This window comes from Rhinopithecus roxellana, chromosome 14 (genome assembly GCF_007565055.1).
Source record: "Rhinopithecus roxellana isolate Shanxi Qingling chromosome 14, ASM756505v1, whole genome shotgun sequence".
In the NCBI taxonomy this organism is placed as follows: Eukaryota; Metazoa; Chordata; class Mammalia; order Primates; family Cercopithecidae; genus Rhinopithecus; species Rhinopithecus roxellana.
Window position 1 is genome coordinate 65,713,804 of NC_044562.1, and position 12,090 is coordinate 65,725,893.

Sequence of the window (12,090 nt, forward strand, 5' to 3'; positions counted from 1 at the left end):
CCAGATGACCATGGCAGGAAATGACTAGAACCCTGGAGGACCCCAAAGCCTTTCCCAAATCTCAGATTTGAGGGCTGTGCAGCTGGCCTGGCCAACGCTTGAAGTTGGTGGGCCAGGTGTGCCATGGGCCCCTCTTGGTGTGACAATAAGCATTACCTAGCACTGGGTGGGCGGCGGGTATTCCAGCTATGCCCAGCCTTCCCCTCAGATAGCCCTTCCCTCCTGCACCACTTTTGTGTCAGGTGTGTGGCTGCCACCCTGGCTCAGCCCATGGGGCCCAGGAAGGTAAACACCCAGCCAGGAAGTGATCGTTATGGGCTCGTGGCCAGCTATGGGCCGAGGCAGGTCTAAAGGTCAGAAATGCTTCCCAGTGAGGCTTTTCCAGGAGAGAACAAAGTTTTTGACTGTGGGCTGTCTGGGACAGAATGGAGCACCTGTGGATTTAGCCGGGGACACACCAGCCTGCTTGCAGGTGCCTGGACACGACAGGGGACGAGAGAGGAGCACTCTCTGAGGAAGCCCAACCCCTGTGAGCTCCTCGCTGGCAGGTGAGAGAATGGTTTTGGTATTTTTAAAAAAAAATAAAATGAGATAAAACAGGAGATGGAAGAGAGGTTACTGCTAGGACAGTTAGGAGAGGAGATCGCCACCCATCCGTTCATTGAGAGGAGCCCCCAAGAGAAACAGCAGCCCTGGATTTCACCCGAGGGATCCTGTCTGCTCTCGGCTTTAGCACTGCCCCTCCTGGCACTCAGTTTCACCATCTGGGAATCAGGGTAAGAACTCCTTCCCCGCCCTCTTCCATTACGGCTGTGGGGCAAGTGAGATCAAAAACAGGAATGGCTGCATAATTGCAGGCCCTATGCAATATAAAAATGCAGGGCCCTTGTTAAAATAGTAAGACTTTCGAAATGACAACAGCAGCATTAAAGCAAGCCAGGGCACCTTCCAAGAACAGGGCCCTGTGACTGCACAGGCCCCACACCTCCGACGCCAGTCCTGATAATAAGTGTATATGTAAACGGAAGTGCCCTGATTCCTGTGGGCCATGGCTCAAATCTCAGGGTCAGGAAGTGCACTTGGGAAACAGAAGTCATAGCCGTGAAGTGACAGCCCACTGCACTTTAGCTCCCCCAGCACTGCCCCCTCCTGCTCAGGGGCCCCTTTCAGAAAGACAGAAGGCCCTACCCCTCAGAACTTTCCTGATCTGTGCACCTAGCTGGCCTCAAGCCACAGCACAGTGTGACTGAAATGTGTGGGGACACAGTTTTCTTGGATGTGAAGGTGGTAGGTTCTTATTGTCTATCTTGATTTAAAATTTGGGACAGTCACACAGTCTCTGGCTGCGTAGAAGTGGGACTTGTGATTCCTGTGCTTGTGACAGCTCTGCTAGCTATGTTCCATTTATTATCAATGTATTTCTGCTTTTTGGGAAAATCCTTAATGCAATAAGGTCACTGGTGGGAATGCTCCGGCTGGAACACTTGCCATGTGTCTTTGTCCTCCCCGCCCCTTCTCTCTCTCTCTCTCTCCCTCCCCCACCCCACCCCTCTTTCTCTCTTTTTCCACTTAGGCTTCCCCTTTGCCTGTGTCTCAGGCTGCCCCTTGGGACTGCTTAGCTTTGAGGAAGCAGAAGCCAGGATCCTCTTAGGGGTCAAGCTTTCTGGTCCATGAAGGGAGACCACAGACCACCTCTCTCCACCACACTTTCCTCCCACATCCCTTTCTGGAGCCCAAATTGCCATGGAACCCCTCCCAGGGAGGGGCTCCCCACAGGAAAGCCAGGGGTTGATACCAATGACCGTGTGAGTAACGTTCCACAGCTTTCCACCCCAGTAGGGCTGGGGACACAAATGAGGCTGGAGACAGGGGAAGGTAAATTGCTTTAAGAAGAGCTGATGCATGCCTGTAGCCTCAGCCACTCAGGAGGCAGAGGCAGGAGGGCCGCTTGAGCCCGGAAGTTTAAGACTGCAGTGAGCTATGATCATGTCACTGCATTCCAACCTGGGCAACCTGGCAAGACTGTCTCTGTTCCTTTTTTTTTTTTTTTTTTTTTTCATTGCTTTAAGAACTTCTCTTGGCCTGTGGGAGATCCGAAGTTTGTACCAGTAACAAAATAGCCCATAAGTTGTGGGGCCACCCAGAGCCTCTCAGAGGAGACCAAATCTAACCACCCAAGCCTGCTGGCTCTCCCAGGGGCACAGGAGCCACCAGCACCAAGTCAGACATCCCATCTCCCAAGACGATGTCCCTTCCCCATCTGCATGGGCCCATTGCCTCCTGAGTAAGGAGTCAGCTCTGATGCTCTGAACTCACCCCCCAGCATGACCCCAATGGTAAAAATTCCTTTATTCCTTCACAGATAATTGCTGTGCACCATGTATGTGTGAGGCTTTGAAGTGGGGCTGGGGACACAGATGGGAAAATGGTGGCCCTCAGGCTAGTGGAAATGAAGCAATGCTGTGTCCCACACCCCCGAGGCCAGGCTAGAAGCCCCGCTCTGTGAAATGAACACAACACCCCTCTCACCCCAACAACGGTGATAGGATCTTGAGGCTGAGAGGTGCCGTGGCCCGGCTAAGCAGGGGGTTCCATCTCTGAGCCTGGATGGACTGCCTCTTTTCAGACCCCCCTTCTCCCCGCCCCTAAGCCCCTCTGCCACCACGATGGCATCTTCAGGAGGCTGCTGGGCCTCAGGAAAAATTCCTTCCCTTGGCCTGGGACCACGTCTCCCCACCTCGGGAGAGGTCGGACCAGGGGGTGCAATTCTGCCTCCAGACTGGAGGACCCGCCCCAGGATGCTGAGGCCTTCAGCCTTACTCCTCCTCCCTTTGCTTGGCAGCCGTCCTAGAGGCCAGCGCCCTGGGAGACCACACAGGGTCTGAGCACTGAGGAGGGGCTATTTGCTGGAGCTCCCTCTGTGGGCTGCTTTTGGGAAACTAGCTCAGGTGGTTGATTAAGGACCTGGGAGCCTGGGTGAGGCCATCTCTCAATCTTTCTGTCTCAACTCACTTTGCCTGTGGACAAGGAAAAAAAAATCACATGTTCAAATGAGGAAGATGGAGACCATCAAAGGGATGGATGATCACCAAGGCCTGCATGGAGGAGGTGGCCTCTGAGCTGGGCATCATTCAACAATCTTCCATCCCTTATTAATGATTTTCCAGGAGGGGGAGAAGAACTGAGGGTGTGGTTTGATGTATTATAAAGCAAGACTCTCTACCTTGAAAATACGGTAGTAATTTTTTTCACACTCGCTCGAATTGGATGCTGCAAGTTCTTTAAACAGCATACATTCACAGATAGCACATTCCAGGTGAAGGCACCGCAGTGTTTTAGCAAGAGGGAGGAAACCCTGCAGGTAGGGGGCTGACCCAGTGGAGGCAGAGGCAGGGGAGACATGAGATCTGTTTAAAAGATGCCGGCCAGGCGTGCTGGCTCACACCTGTAATCCCAGCACTTTGGGAGGCTGAGGCAGGTGGATTACCTGAGGTCAGGAGTTCAAGACCAGTCTGGTCAACATAGTGAAACCCCATCTGTGTTAAAAATACAAAAATTGGCATGGTGGTGGGTCCCCTGTAATCCCAACTACTCGGGAGGCTAAGGCAGGAGAATCACTTGAACCCAGGAGGCAGAGGCTGCAGTGAGCCAAGATCACGCCACTGCACTACAGGCTAGGCGACAAGAGCAAGACTCCAACTCAAAAAAAAAAAAAAAAAAGAGAGAGAGAGAGACAGGACAGGTGGAGCAGAGGGAAGGTGGAGGGGATGGCCCAACCCAAGATGCCAGGACCCCAGAAGTCCACAGAGATGAAAGTGAGGGTCTGGGTGGCCAACACGTCCCACGGGAAATTCATCCCTCATTTCTACACCCTGCACCTGCTGGCTGTGCCTCAGTTGCCTTCACTTTGGGCTGCAGCTTCATGCACCAGTACCATGTCTCCCATAGCTAGAAGCTCTGACTGCCAATCATCCAGGAGTTTTACTTTTTTTTTCCATAGAGATGTGGTCTCACCATCTTGCCCAGGCTCATCCCAAACTCTTACGCTCCAGCAGTCCTCCCACCTCGGCCTCCCAAAGTGCTGGGATTAGAAGGGTGAGCCACTGCACCTGGCACTAAGTTGCTGATGAGTTTTAAAATGGATATATGAACTGGGTGCAGTGGTGTGTCCTGTAGTCCCAGCTACTCTGGAGGCTGAGGTGGGAGGATCACAAATTCAGATCCAGCCTGGGCAAAATAGCAAGATCCCCACCTCTAAAAATAAATAAATAAATAAATAAAAAGGATCTTTTGGCAGCAACATGGATAGAAGTAGAGACCATTATGTCAAATTAGATAAACCAAACATCGAAAGACAAATATCTCGTGTTCTCACTCATATGTGGGAGCTAAAAATGTGAAGTGGGTCTCATGATGACAAAGAGTAGATTGGTGGTTACTGGAGGCCAGCAAGTGGAGCAGGGATGCAGGGATGAAGGAGTGATAAAGGATATAAAGATACTTATTATCACTGAACTGCACACTTAAAAATGATGAAGATGGGCCGGGTGTGGTGGCTTATACCTGTCATCCTAGCATTTTGGGAGGCCAAGGTGGGCAGATCACTTGAGGCCAGGAGTTCAAGACCAGCCTGGCTAACATGGCGAAACCCTGTCTCTACTAAACATACAAAAATTAACTGGGCATGGTGGTGCCTGTAATCCCAGCTACTCGGGAGGCTGAGGTGGGAGAACTGCTCGAACCGAGGAGGTGTAGGTTGCAGTAAGCCGAGATCAAACCACTGCACTAAGCTGGGTCACAGAGTGAGACTCTTTCAAAAAAAAAAAACAGATGCAGATGGTAAAGTTTTTTAAAAAAAGGAAAAAGAAATATCTATTGAAAAACTAAAAAGAAACAGAGGTGCCAATTCATTATTATTTAATAAGTATGTTTCCTACCAGAGACAAATCCTTCAAAATATAAGCTCTCCAGAAGGACAAGCAACTTGGACAGTGCCTTTCAAGGGACGAGAGAACCTTTGGAACCACAGGGGCAGCAACAGGGGATAAGGAAGGCAAGCTGGGCCTAAGGCCCTTGACCCCCAGGTCCCACCCCAAAGTGGCCAGGTTCAGTCCCAAGGTGCTGACTTGGGGAGTGTTGCTCCATCTGATGTACAAGTTAGTGCAACCTGCTTGTATTGGTCTTTCAGGCTACATGGCAGTGAACTCCATGAAGGCCAAATCCCTCTGCGGCCTGTCAACAAGCAATTGGTGGGTGCAATTGCTCTCTGGGCCTAAAGTGAAAAGATGGCAAAATTCCCTGCTCCTCTCCCAAGCTCTCCACCATCGTTTCAGGCCTCTGCAGCTGCCTCCACACCCTTTACCACAACCCACATAAGCAGATTAAGAAAACTCAATTTCCTACTCTCAGCCGATACGCTCAGCATTGCTGAGCCAAAATAGATTCCCATTAAATCCCACCAATGCGCTGAAAATTTTCCAAGTATTTGAAGTTTTTAGAACCCTCGCATGTGGGCTTTATTTTTCAGGATGCTCTCAAGTCATAAATCTGCTCACGAGAGTGAGGACAAAGATCAAGACAGTTTTGCTCTCATCTGAGTGAGAAAAACATGCCTCGGTGGATTCTTGAGCGTTGGAGGAAAGCCTTCCTTTCTGCCAAGTTCCTTTTTAGGAAATTAGCTTTGGACTTTAAAAGGATTTTAAAGTTGTTTCTGGACTGAAAAGGGCATCTGGCACCTGGACAACTTTTCCTAGTGCCTGAGATATCAGAGCAGTCACTTGCAGCTTTCTACAGTTTTCTGGCCTCTTTGGAACCATTCCTAAATCAAGAGCAGAGTCATTCGCCATTGGCCACCTTGGGTTCCAAGTCAAGGGTAAGAAATGGAGCTCAGGGTCATAACGAAGCCATTTGGATGCTCAATCTAAAATCAACAGGCTCATCTAAGCTGTGTTTGGGAAAACATTATTACAGCTGATTTGTGTATTCATTGGAGAAATATCACAGAAATTGCCAAAATTAAGCAGCATGCACAGACAGCCAGCATCTTCTCATGTGAGCAGTGCTGGGGTCCTGCCAGGTTAAAGCCCCCGGTGTGCATCCTCCTCCCTTTCTCAGCCTTCACTAGGTACCAGTTTGCGCTGCTCTTCCCTATGAACTGTCCCCACTGGAGACCCATGACCAGCCTGAGCAGGGCTCAGACACTGAGCTACTTGGCGGCTACCTGGCGGGCCAAGGGGTTCTTCCTAGAAACCTAGGCTGGGCCATTATCTACCTTTGCTCCCGCTCCAAATTCCCTGGGAGATTTGAGGGTTGTAGAGGCTTCTGGGCTGATGACAGGTAAGCTTGAATGGCATCATCAAAAGAAGGAGTCACCTCCAAATAGCTGAGACCACAGATGTGTGCCATCAGGCCTGGCTAATTTTTGTATTTTTTGTAGAAATGGGGTTTCACCATGTTGACCAGGCTGGTCTCGAACTCCTGGGCTCAAGTGATCAGCCCATCTTAGGCCCTAAAGTGCTGGGATTACAAGCGTGAGCTACCATGCCTGGCCCAACATGTTTTAAATTAAAGGTGGTGAGAAACAGTTTAGAATTCATGCTCTTAAGCACTTTGCTGGAGCTGGACTGCCTGGGTTTGAATCCAGCCTCCATCACCTGCTGACTGTGTGACCTAGGATGAGCTGGTTAACCTCTCTGACTCACCATGCTCCCTGTCCTCCTCTGTCAAAGTGAAAGAAATAGGACAAGGACAGTAAAGATCATACAGGGTCGCCATGAGTGTTCAATGAGATGGTGCATAGAACGCTCTTGGCCCTTGCAAAATTTTAGCTATTATTATCCTGATATGCCATGAGAAAGAAAACGGATCACTTTTTCCAATGCAAAAGTTAACTTTCAGCAGCACTTATCTGTGAATGTATCAGTGCACACAGTTAGAGGATTGAGCACTAAACAGGAATGTGTACACAAGAACCCTCAAATATAAAGAGAATCGGCTGTCTGGGAAGATTTCACCAAACCAGCTCCACGTGCTCTGTACTTGGCTAAGTTGGAGGTGACTCCTTCTTTTGATGATGCCATTCAAGCTTACCTGTCATCAGCCCAGAAGCCTCTACAGTCCCCAAATCTCCCTTGAGGCGCCAGCACATTAGACCCAATGATGACTTCCCTCCAGTGAATAATATTGCTTGAGAAGTAAAGGCATTTTTTTCCAGCGAAACCCTGATGCTCCAATTTTTTCAAAAACTGGCTTGGTAAATGCTGGTGTGGAAAGAGTTTTAGGGAACGCAATAATGGTGAACCCCACAGAGCTAGAGTTCCATCAGTAAGAAGGGTGTGTTAGCTTTCAATTGCTGCTGTCACAAATTACCACAAACTGTGGCTTAAAACAATGCAGGCCAGGCTCAGTGGCTCACGCCTGTAATCCCAGATTTTGGGAGGCCAAGGTGGGTGGATCACTTGAGGTCACCAGTTAGAGACCAGCCTGACCAACACTGCAAAATCCCGTCACTACAAAAAATACAAAAATTAGCCAGATGTGGTGGCGAGCGCCTGTAATTCCAGCTACTTGGGAGACTGAGGCAGGAGAATCACTTGAACCCAGGAGGCAGAGGTTGCAGTGGGCTGAGATCGTGCCACTGCCCTCCAGCCTGGTTGACAAAGCAAGACTCTGTCTCAAAAAACCAAAACAAAACAACACAAAAAACAATGCGAATCTTACAACTCTAGAAGACAAGAAGCCTAACATGGCTGTCACTGGGCTGAACCTATGGTGCTGGCAGGACTGTTTCCTTCTGAAGGCTCTGGGAGAGGATCTGTTTCTTGCTTTTTCCAGCCTCCAGAGGCTGCCTGTACTCCTTGGCTTCTGGCCTCTTCCTTCATCCTCAAATCCAGCAGCATAGCATCTTCAAACCTCTCTCTGACTCTTCTGCCTTCCTATTATAAGGAGCCTTGTGAATATACTGCGTCCACCTGGATAGTCTGGGATAATCTCACCATCTCAAGATGCTGAACTTTTTGCCCCAGAAAGTGGCCTGTAAGCACACAGGCATCCACGCTGGAAGCAGTGGTCCTGCGGGTCAGGAAAGCCTCACCTTCCCAGCTGAGAATCTGGGCAGAAGTGTTTGGTAGGGTGGCTGCTTCCTACTGGTGCTCAGGGCCTGTGTTTTGGGGTTGTAGAGACAGCCCCAAGGGCACTGCTCCCCCACTGCACTCTCCGTGTGGGAACACATCTGAGGGGCGGCCTGGCCAGCTCCAGCCCTCCGGATTGTAACCATGGGGCACTCAGAGCCCCATAGCTGCTCAGACTGGGAACTTGCCAGTCAATATCCCAGAAATGGCACATTGGGGGCATCTATGTATTAGTGGTGATTCATGCTAATGGCTGCCTGCAGAATCTGTTGAGGACAACGAGACCCAATCTGTGTTGGAAGGGAAAGTGTGCTGTAATAGATTAGCAATGTCTGTCATGATGAAGGAGTAGAGAAAGGTGGTTCGTGTGTATCTGATCTGCCATTCACACTAGGAAGAAAGTCTTTTTTTTTTTTTTTTTTTAGTATAAATGTAGGGGGTACAAGTGCAGTTTCATCGCATGAATATGGCACAGTGGCAAAGTCTGGGCTTTTGGTGTAACCATCAACCAAATTTTGTACATTATATCCATCAAGCAATTTCTCACTCCTCACCCCGCTCCCAGCCTCCCACCCTTCGGAATCCTCAGTGTCTGTCAGTCCATACTCGACATCCATGTGTACACATTATTTAGCTCCCACTTATAAGGAAGAACGTGCAGTATTTGACTTTCTGTTTCTGAGTTATTTCACTTAAGATAATGGCTTCCAGTTCTACCCATGTTGCTGCAAAAGACATTATTTCATTCTTTTTATGGCTGCATAGTATTCCATTGTGTCTATAGACCACATTTTCTTTTTTTCTTTTTTATTTTTTATTTATTTATTTTTTTTTTTGAGACCGAGTCTCGCTGTCGCCCAGGCTGGAGTGCAGTGGCCAGATCTCAGCTCACTGCAAGCTCCGCCTCCCGGGTTTACGCCATTCTCCTGCCTCAGCCTCCCGAGTAGCTGGGACTACAGGCGCTCGCCACCTCGCCCGGCTAGTGTTTTGTATTTTTTAGTAGAGACGGGGTTTCACAGTGTTAGCCAGGATGGTCTCGATCTCCTGACCTCGTGATCCACCCGTCTCGGCCTCCCAAAGTGCTGGGATTACAGGCTTGAGCCACCGCGCCCGGCCTATTTATTTATTTATTGAGAAGGAGTCTCACTCTGTCGCCCAGGCTGGAGTGCAGTGGCGCTATCTCAGCTCACTGCAAGCTCTGCCTCCTGAGTTCACGTCATTCTCCTGCCTCAGCCTCCCGAGTAGCTGGGACTACAGGTGCCCGCCACAATGCCTGGCTAATTTTTTGTACTTTTAGTGTAGACAGGGTTTCACCGTGTTAGCCAGGATGGTCTCAATCTCCTGACCTCGTGATCCACCCACCCGCCTCAGCTTCCCAAAGTGCTGGGATTACAGGTGTGAGGCACCGCGCCCGGCCAGACCACATTTTCTGTATCCAGTCATCCAGGGATGGACACAGGTTGATTCCTTTATTGTGGATAGTGCTGTGAGGAACATGCAAGTGCAGGTTCTTTCTGATACGATGATTTCCTTTCCTTTGGGTAGATATCCAGTAGTGGGATTACTGGATCAAATGGTCGTTCTATTTTAGGTCCTTTGAGAAATCCTCATATTGTTTTCCATAGAGGTTGTGCTAATTTACATTCCCACCAGTCATGTATACGTGTCTGGGTAGCGAGGAAGATTTTATTAGCAGTCAGGTCCTTGGGAACCCGGGGGACAAGCTGTGCCTTATCTGTGTGACTCTGAGCAGGTGCACTGGTGGAGGCTCTGCTTCATCTTTAAAATGAGAGACACTGATCAAGTCCTTCCCAGACCCCTGAGTGGATGACAGGGTTGCAGATGGGAAGGGGTGCCACTTGCCACCTGTCACAAGCTGCCTGCATCTGTGGGTCAGAGGTCCAAGTGCCCTGGCCCTGAGAGGGTCCTTGTTTTAGTCACCCCTGCCATGGTGAGCAGTCCTGGACATCCTTCCACCTGGAGCAGGCCTGAACCTGCTTCCCCAACGGGCTCTGTTCTGCCTGGAGAGGATTCATCCACTTGTGTGGGGGAAGGGAGCGGGGAAAGGCTGGAAGAAAGTGACCAGGCTAGAGAGACCCCATGTGAAAGGGGCAGGTGGTGGCCACCCCAGTCCTGGGAGCAGGTATGGGGGAGGCGGAGCCTCTGGGATGGGACTCAGAGTGAGGGTCTGGGCTCTGGGGGTGGGAGGCAGCTATCAGTGGCACCCTAGGTACATTCATGGGTGAAAGCTGACAGCCCAGCACCCAGCACGCAGCTCACTCAAAATCACTGAACCAGTGACTTCAGGCCTGGAGGAAGGGGCCAGGAGAAAGCCTTTGCCTCAACCAAATGCCCATGCAGCCCCGAAGAAAGGCCCCCAGCAGGATGAGGAAGGGAAACTGAGGCAAATCCCAGCCTGATCCTCAGCGATGAGGGGTTGAGGGGAGAGGGAGCAGGAGGAAGGGGAAGGGAAGGTAGGGGCCAGTAAGGGAAGGGAAGGCCTTTTGCGCGGCTTCCTAAACACCTTAAGGAGTGCTGTGAGCATGGGTGTGACAGGACGCACTATGTGGTTTTCCACAAAGGACCAGGTTTGGGTGTTTTCTGGGGTTCCCAGCAGTCACCTCATCTTTCTGCCCTGATGGCCTTGACAAGCACCCCGCACTAGAATCTAGACGGGAAGAGGACCCTGGAGGGCAGTGCAGATTCCAGGGGCTGAAGAGCAGCTCCTAGCCCAGGTCAGCCTGGAGTTAAGGCCAAGAAGTGCTCCTGCTGTGACCAGGGGTTGGAGAACGGCTGGAGGAGGCCGTGAGAAGGCTGTAGCTGTCCCAATGACACACTCAGGTGTGCAGGTGCAGGTGGAAAGCGGGGAGCATGGGAGGGGTCATTGGGAAGCAAAGCAGAGGGAGGAGTCCCCAGAAGAAGGAAAGGGGTGGGAGAAGCCAGGCGGGCGCCTGCAGGGCTGCAGGGTCAGGGGCTGCTGGAAAGTTCCTCTCTCCAGCCTCCAGCTTTCTCAAGGACCTTGAGTACAAGGACAGTGAGGCAGGCGAGGTGGGAGGCTGCGGGTCCTGGAGAAGTTATGACGTGATTGTGGCAGAAAGCAAGGGGGTGCTTGCTGCGGAAATGAAGTCGGCTTGCTGGCCTGTCTTGCACAGTGACTGAATCGCTGTGACACCTGTCTGCCCTCACCCAGGCAAGGTCAGAAAATTCCACACGCATTAAATGCTGGGTCTGTTGGTTAAAAGGGCAATTCAGGGGCCACACAACAAGGACCAAGTTGGAGCAACAAGCTAGGGCTGGGGGCACAACCACCAATATCGGGTACGTGTGATTTGAATATCTGCAGTGTGCGCCAAGTTCTGGAACATCTAGGATCCCCATGGCTGGGACTCAGGGGGCCTCCTGGATGGCCTCAGCTTGGCACTTTTATGTTGTATTGCGACCATCTGGCCTGTTGGGCTGGGCCTTCGAGTCTTTGTTTCCCCAGGGCCTGGCCCCGGGCAGGTGGACGTTCAGTGAACATTTACTAGAAGAGAAAGGAGCCGATGGGTGAACAGACATCTCCATGGGCTTCAGTGGGGGTGGGAGGGCAGGGTGGTGGGTGTGTGGGTGGGAGGGCAGGGTGGTGGGTGTGTGAGTGGGAGGGCAGGGTGGTGAGTGGTGTGGGTGGGAGGGCAGGGTGGTGGGTGTGTGGGTGGGAGGGCAGGGTGGTGGGTGTGTGGGTGGGAGGGCAGGGTGGTGGGTGTGTGAGTGGGAGGGCAGGGTGGTGGGTGTGTGGGTTGGGAGGGCAGGGTGGTGAGTGTGTGGGTGGGAGGGCAGGGTGGTGAGTGTGTGGGTGGGAGGGCAGGGTGGTGGGTGTGGGGGTGGCAGGGCAGGGTGGTGAGTGTGTGGGTGGGAGGGCAGGTTGTGAGTGTGGTGAGTGGGAGGGCAGGGTGGTGGGTGGTGGGGGTGGGGAGGGCAGGGG

The 12,090-nt window shown here is 51.5% G+C and overlaps 1 protein-coding gene across 1 annotated transcript in view; it reads left to right on the plus strand.

Annotated features, from left to right (window-relative positions):
• Window positions 1–375: 375 nt before the first annotated feature.
• The window catches only part of LOC104655184 (ephexin-1-like), a 48,470-nt gene continuing 36,755 nt past the window's right edge, over window positions 376–12,090 (plus strand). The window contains exon 1 of the mRNA XM_030917061.1: window positions 376–548. The gene's annotated coding sequence lies outside the window, so the exon portion shown is untranslated. The remainder of the gene's footprint in view (window positions 549–12,090) is intronic.